The sequence below is a fragment of the Podarcis tiliguerta genome (genome assembly GCF_965153285.1).
Source record: "Podarcis tiliguerta genome assembly, chromosome: 6".
Taxonomy (NCBI): domain Eukaryota; kingdom Metazoa; phylum Chordata; class Lepidosauria; order Squamata; family Lacertidae; genus Podarcis; species Podarcis tiliguerta.
Genome location: NC_139539.1, coordinates 38,989,451 through 38,997,190, shown reverse-complemented (window position 1 = coordinate 38,997,190; position 7,740 = coordinate 38,989,451). Strand labels below are relative to the sequence as shown.

The window sequence follows — 7,740 nt, the reverse complement described above, 5'->3', positions numbered from 1 at the left end:
AACTGATCTGTCGATTGGCCGGCATGTCAACCGTATACTGATTTCTAGTTATTAGGATTTTATCTCAGGGCTTACCGTATTTTAAAGCTTTCCTCAGTTGTGAAACGTAAGTAATTACATGCGCAAAATATGGTCTGAAGCTCAACATCAAAAAAACGAAGATCATGGCCACTGGTCCCATCACCTCCTGGCAAATAGAAGGGGAGGAAATGGAGGCAGTGAGAGATTTTACTTTCTTGGGCTCCATGATCACTGCAGATGGTGACAGCAGCCACGAAATTAAGAGACGCCTGCTTCTTGGGAGGAAAGCAATGGCAAACCTAGATAGCATTTTAAAAAGTAGAGACATCACCTTGCCAACAAAGGTCCGTATAGTAAAAGCTATGGTTTTCCCAGTTGTGATGTATGGAAGTGAGAGCTGGACCATAAAGAAGGCTGATCGCCAAAGAATTGACGCTTTTGAATTATGGTGCTGGAGGAGACTCTTGAGAGTCCCATGGACTGCAAGAAGATCAAACGCATCCATTCTTAAGGAAATCAGCCCTGAGTGCTCACTGGAAGGACAGATCGTGAAGCTGAGGCTCCAATACTTTGGCCACCTCATGAGAAGAGAAGACTCACTGGAAAAGACCCTGATGTTGGGAAAGATGGAGGGCACAAGGAGAAGGGGACGACAGAGGACGAGATGGTTAGACAGTGTTCTCGAAGCTACAAACATGAATCTGACCAAACTGTGGGTGGCAGTGGAAGACAGAAGTGCCTGGCGTGCTCTGGTCCATGGGGTCACGAAGAGTCGGACACGACTGAACGACTAAACAACAACAACAAGTAATTACATATTGTCGTTGTATAGTGGCTAGAGCGTTAGAAAGTCCCCACTTGGCCATGAATCTCACTGGGTGACCGTGAGCCAGTCACCAACTTCCAGCATAACCTACCTCACAGGGTTGTTGTGAGGATGATATGGAGGGGGGGAGAGTCATACACTGAACTTACTGGTGACATGCAAATGCAATAATAAATAATATATATCTTAGTGCTATCAGGCCAGAAAGATATTCTGAGCATTTTTTTGCTAGTAGTTTCATCACTTGGCATTGTTTTTCCCCAAATTTGTTGGCTTTTTTGTGTGTTTCTTTGTTTGTTTTTTGTTACTGACTAAAATTTTGTTATTAAAATTAATTTGCTATGGTTGAAGTTGTAGCTAAGGAAAAATACATTTCAATATCTGTCTGTCTTGGAAGACAATGGAGGAGTGTGCCTTTGGGGGTGAAGATTAGAAAGTTACACACCTGCTGTGGATGTAGAGACTAATATGGGAGAGATGTGTTTTGTTGCAGCTGCGGCAGATGAATGTGTTTGGTTGTGCTGCTGCAGATCATGGTGTGTCTTCTCTGCGCTCCTCCCAACAGTCATTCCTCCTCTGGTCACTGCTATGGATTCATAACCTGTTTCAATGCACTGCAGCCATCCGCAAGGGATTCCCACACGATGGGGTTGATGATGCCAACCATTATGTCACATTTGCAGACATCTTTGTAATGCAGGGTTGGTCTGCCAACGGGCCTGGTGCCTAAAGCCAGCTTCCCATAGAGGATGTCCTTGGGGATCCTGCCATCTTCCATTATTTGGACATGGCCAAGCCAGGGTAAATATTGTAGAGACAGGAATGCAAACATGCTAGGAATGTGGGCTTGGGAGAGCACATCTTTGTTTAAGACTCTGTCCTGCCATGTGATGCCCAAAATCTTTCTGATGCAGCGCATGTAGCATTGAGATGTCACGCCTGTCGACTGTATGTCGCCCATGGCTCACTTTTATAAAGCAGCATGTTCAGCACACAAGCCTGGTAGTCCTTCATCTTAGTATTGTTAGCATCACATTCTCCCATACCCTTTGGAGAGGCGAGCCTTGCCAATACGCTTGTCCAGTTTAAGTGTCGATGGAGAGGTTGCTGGTTATGGTGGAACCCAGCTGAGGTTGGTGGAACACCAGCTGAGTGCTGGTGATGTCCTGACTCGGGGTGTTGGTCTTTGTCAGGCTGATGGTCAGGCTCAGCTCCCTGCAGGCTTGGGCAAAATGGTTGATGAGTCTCTGTAGAGCTTTCTCAGAGTGAACTTCAAGGCTGTGTCATCTGCAAACAACATATCTCAGATAAAGACCCACCAGGCCGCCACAGTTTTGTCTTAGCACAGAGATGTGAGAGGTTGAACAGACCCCCATCGCTCCTCAAATGAAAGTACAAACCGCAGACTTTGACTACAGTATATGTATACTGTACTGTTTTTGCTGAATGAAGTGTATCCCTATTAAATAGATGCAACTGGGCTTCCTGGTCACTCCAAGTTTTCTTCATTGTACTTAATAGTAGGGTGGGTACATGTTGCTGTTGTTGTTGCTGTTACTTGCTGATCTGCTGCACATCACCCAAAGATCTACCAGTAGATCCACATCTACCTTTAGCTCACCCCTAAGTCTTCACCTCCCTAGGATTTCCCCTGAGGCTTTCCTGGAATGAGTGAGCTTACTCAAAGAAGAGCAAGGTCAGACTTGTGGGCAGCCTAAACTCATTCTGAAACTGTATATCTGATGAGGGTCATCCTCCTGTCATTATAACGATACCATAAGGAAGATTTCCAGTATGATCCACATAAGTAGCTATAAATGGTCTTACTTTCATTTGGAGCTAGTGCCACATTGATCTGTGGTCCAGGAGTCGCATGTCAAAGTCGGTGTGGCCAAAGTGTAAGGTGGCCATAGACATTCTTTTAATTTTGGAGGTTGGGGGTGTAACAAAAACCTTTTGGCATCACAGTCTCACAGCAAGGAATTATGGGAGCATTCATTCTTAAAAAAACATGCAAAGCAGCAAAACACCTTTTGGCATCACAGCAGGGGATCCATGTGTTGTTGTTTTTTAATGACTTGGTGGGAGGTCTTGTGGGACCACAAAACCCAGCCCTTGGGCTCCTTTTAGCTACTGTTTGTTTTCAGACATGCACAATTTTCCTTTGCCAGAAGCTGTACTTTTACATTAAAGAGGTAGGCGGATTGTGAAGGTAGGAGAAACTTGATGGGCTATTGTCTTTCTTTAACTACTGTCCTTCTCATGACACTTTCCAATAAAATAGTGTGCATTTATGCTTGCATCAGAAGGTATAGCAGATACAATAGACTGGTAAGACTGTGCTCCTGTGCATACCTTTTGGGGATAAGTCCCATTGACCTTAGTGGAACTTCAAAGTTAAAATGAATAGAATTTCACTGCAAATGTTTAAGGTTCCTACCTATCATGATCTATGCAAACTACAATCCTAAACACACTCATTAAAGAGTAAGTCTTATCAAATTCAGAGGGACTTATTTCTGAGTAAATAGACATAGGATTGTGTGGGCCAGTAGCCTTCTGCATATCCATAAGGATGAAAGCCCCTGAATCTCTGAAACTACTATCTAGCTGTACCCGTTTGCAAGATTAGAGCAATTAACATTTAACTCTTAATTTAAAGCTATTTCAACATTTGTCTGGCTGCTGCTGATTTGCTTTAAAAAAAATGATTCAAAGCCCAGGCACATCAAGCAAAAATGTGTACAATATTCTAGGAAGAAGCTATTTGATGGAAACCAGAGAATAACTCTCATACTCTGAAGATTATTCATTAATATCTGGTACATGTAAAAACAAGATAAGTAAATGTTCTGGTTTTATTCTATTTCTACCTTGAAATGGAATGTATGGTGAAATACTATGGCTATCACAGCATGGTGTTTATTATTGATTAGATTGAATTTGTATAAAATATTTGCATAACTGATTCTCTCTACATAAAGAAAGGAAGCAAAAATGGAAGCAAATACGCCTACAATGTGCTTGTTGTATGTTTGCCTCAGTGTAATGTAACGTGAATTGAAAATCACATGTCACCAATAACTCCTGTGTAAGGAACAAAGTTGGACAGCCTTCTTCAAAATAATCTTGAGCAGAGGAGAAACTGAGCTTTTCCAACCTGCTGCCTTCGACATATTGTTGGGACTACAGCCCCCACCATTCCTGAACACAGGCCATCTAGCTTGATCTGCAGTAAGTTTGCAGTTCAACAACTGGAGGGCATAAGGTTGAGGAAGGCTGGATTAATTATACAACTTATTTGCTTGTTTATATCCCATCTTCATTTCATTGTCATTTATTATTTTTATGTCACTTTTTACTCACATGAGTCACAAAGCGGTTTACATACAATAAATAAGAACATAGTAGAACATCACAATTACAACATAAATCTTATAAAATAATTAACAAATCTTCAGTAAAACAACAACCTTCTATAAAGCACCATTAACAAAACAACTTTTAAAAAAACAGGCTAAACAGCACAGCCACAAGATAAGTAATAAAATTCACAAAGCTTTACAGCAGACATAATCCACAAAACGATATTAATGTTAACAAACTAACAATCAAAAACAAACTAAGCACTCCCATGTGTTCAAAGTAGTATACACAATCCCCTTCCTCATTTCATTTTATGGCCCAAAGTCACCCAATGAGCTTCATGGAGAATTCCAAATATACTTCACTGTAGTCTACATGACATAGTTTTTCTGCTTTTCTTTACATTGACGATATGAGAATCTGTCATGCCAACAAATAGGCAATATAGGCTTTATGAGGTCCAAAATCCATACTGAGGCAATACCAATATTAGGCTTTTTGGTTCTTTGTTTTTCTACTATTGTAGGAAAAATCTATTTCACAACTTGTGTCAGATATGCATTCTTAATTATTTGAGAGGTAACCGAAATGCAAACCTCAGCCGTGCATCTCAAGGGACAACCTGACTGACTTGCCTCCATAGTCCAAGATAGAGCACAGCTGGACTGGAATAATTCACGTGGAGGGAAAATGTGGTTTTGACATGAATCTACACAAATTTTTTTAAATGGACCATTCCCTGTGAGACTACAAAGCATAGAAAGCGATTAGAATACAATAAATGGCAAACCTGCTAAACAACTAAAATGTGATTGGGGTTGGGAGGCAGCAAATATATATTGTGACCTTTTCTTCCCTTAAGGAAAATGGCATGGTACAGCACATATGCCCCAGAGACATGAGGAAGGCTGTGATCCCTGTTAACAGCACCAGATGGCTCTCAGCATTGCTTTTGCAAAATTATTCGATATCCTTGAAAAGAAAACCCAAATATTTGATCATGGGATATTCATATAAAGCCTTATTCATAAACCCTTTCATGTAAGGAGGGTAACATTCCAAATTAAACTCTGATACACACCTATTAGTGCTAATGAAAGTGTTGTTGTCTAAAGATGCAAGATTAGTCAACAAAAGGAATAATTTTCAACCGTGAGATCAATTGGAGTTTTCAGCCAAAAAGAAAGAAAGATTCTAAGAACTGAAGGATGGATAAAAACTCACTTTAGGTATCATGAGAAAGGAAGGCATATTGAACACAAAGTTTGTTTATCTGCAGTTTGGTTGAAATTATGTCAATATTTTTTATTCTTAGTACAAAATCGAATTTTATATATGATAGCAGGGTGTCAGCAAATAATTTTCTCTGCATCCCAAGCTCTCATTATAACTAAGCACAGAAGCTCTACACAAAAAACCCCAAAACCTTTTCTTGGCTGCACACAGATTGCATTCAACACATTCTGTTTTATTTTGATTGGCATAGGCGTAACTTAAAGACAACTTGTAATGTGTAAACCTATAAACAGGTGGACAGACTTCAGGTGTTGCAATCTATTTTGTTCTGCTGTACTGTTTTCAGTGCCTGCTAAATACCTTTTTGTTTAGGCACAACCTGTAATGTAAAGTTGGAATGTATTTTAATATGTAGAGTTGGAAGAAACCCTAAGGATCAAACCTGCAACCTTGGCATTATTAGCACCACACTCTAAGCAACTGAACTATCCATATATTTTTAACTGCTTGCTTTATTTTTATTTTTTGTAGGTCTGCTTGCTTTTAACTTCTTAATTTTATTGATAATTTCAATGTATATTATATATTTTATGTAAGCTGGTTTGAGGTTTCTACACTGCCTCCCGCAGTTTGGTCAAACTCATGTTAGTAGCTTCTACAATATAGTGGTGTACAAATGTTGTTAAATAAAAACAAAACAAATATTAGAATCCTGATGCCTACCAACTGGAGTGAGGTGCAAAATATGTGTGGGTGTTCCTCCAGGGCTGACCCAAGACATATTGATGCCTGAGGTGAAGAACAAGATGGTGCCCCTATCTAGATGGGCAGTTCAATCTTCAGTACTGGTGACAGCATTGTGCCTTGGGACAGCAGGTTGCATTGAGGGAGTTTATGACCCACCATTGGCATCCTGTAGGACATCACTTATATTAAAAAGTATATGAAGCTATATCAAATTTATATGAAATCCATATCAAGCAATGTCAAATTTATATCAAAAGACAGGACTTATGGGGAACAGGGTGGGGCACCTGACACTTTTTGTTTGACAATGTATGTCCCATGTTGTGCTGCATTCCCTTTCCACCAACCTGCCAGGGGCCATATGTCAGCAAAAGTGGGTGGAACCAAGGCCAGTTCAAGACACCTGGGCATCTGAGGTGAACCACAAGATAATGTTCCCCTCCCTGCCAAGGAAGGGGTGAGTGAAGATCTAAATCAGAACCCCAAGGTGGGGGGGATAAGGATCTACATCAGGATCTGCTGCCTGTGGATCCTGCTGTCTGAGGCAATCACCCCACCTTGCCTCACTGATGAAGCAATACGTGTACATTTTGCATTTGTACAGTAGGCTAGTATCTACACACATCCCCCTCTCTCCTCCATCCAGACAAGCAACAGGCATTATCAGAGTTCAAGAACACAGGGAGGGCCTGGGGAGAGATCCAAGAAACACATTTTGGCCACTGGGTCTGAGCTTCCCCACCCTTGCCGTAGACAATCAGGAGCCCAGTTTGTCAGGCATTGTATATTCCACTCAACAAAACAATCCTCTGTTACAAGTAAGTTCCTAACCAAAGCTTGTTTAAAACACAGCTTAATGCTGAAATCCTATGCACACTTTGGTAAAGGTACCCCTGACAGGTCTAGTCGCGGACGACTCTAGGGTTGGGGCGCTCATCTCGCTCTATAGGCCAAGGGAGCCAGCGTTTGTCTGCAGACAGTTTCCAGGTCATGTGGCCAGCATGACTAAGCCGCTTCTGACGAACCAGAGCAGCGCACAGAAATGTTGTTTACCTTCCCGCCGGAGCGGTACCTATTTATTTACTTGCACTTTTTGATGTGTTTTCAAACTGCTAGGTGGCCAGGAGCTGGGACCGAGCAATGGGAGCGCACACCATCGCGGGGATTTGAACCGCCAACCTTCCGATTGGCAAGCCCTAGGCTCTCTGGTTTAGACCCACCAAACTCAAATGTTCAGAGTGGGCAGGCATACAATTACACTGGAAAGAAATGTAGCCTAGCTTTAACTGGTTTGTCAGATTGAATGTGTTTTGGATCTTCTAGTGTCACGGTGGACATACACTTGGCCTGTTGCTGAAAGTATTCAAGCTTGGGAGTTACACAGAACTGCTTATTAGGCAGAAAGATAAAACAGGAGCAGGGGAAGCCGCCTTTTATCAAGCCAGATCACTTGTCCATCTAGCTCAGTATTGTTTACCGTGATTGGCAAGTGGCTTCCCAGGATGTTAGGCAGGGGTCTCTCCCAGCCTGACCTGGAGATGCCG

General features: G+C 41.7%; 1 protein-coding gene across 3 annotated transcripts in view; it reads left to right on the top strand.

Annotated features, from left to right (window-relative positions):
• DYRK3 (dual specificity tyrosine phosphorylation regulated kinase 3) overlaps positions 1 to 7,740 on the top strand; it is a 40,980-nt gene that overhangs the window by 15,309 nt on the left and 17,931 nt on the right. The gene's annotated exons all lie outside the window — the stretch shown is intronic.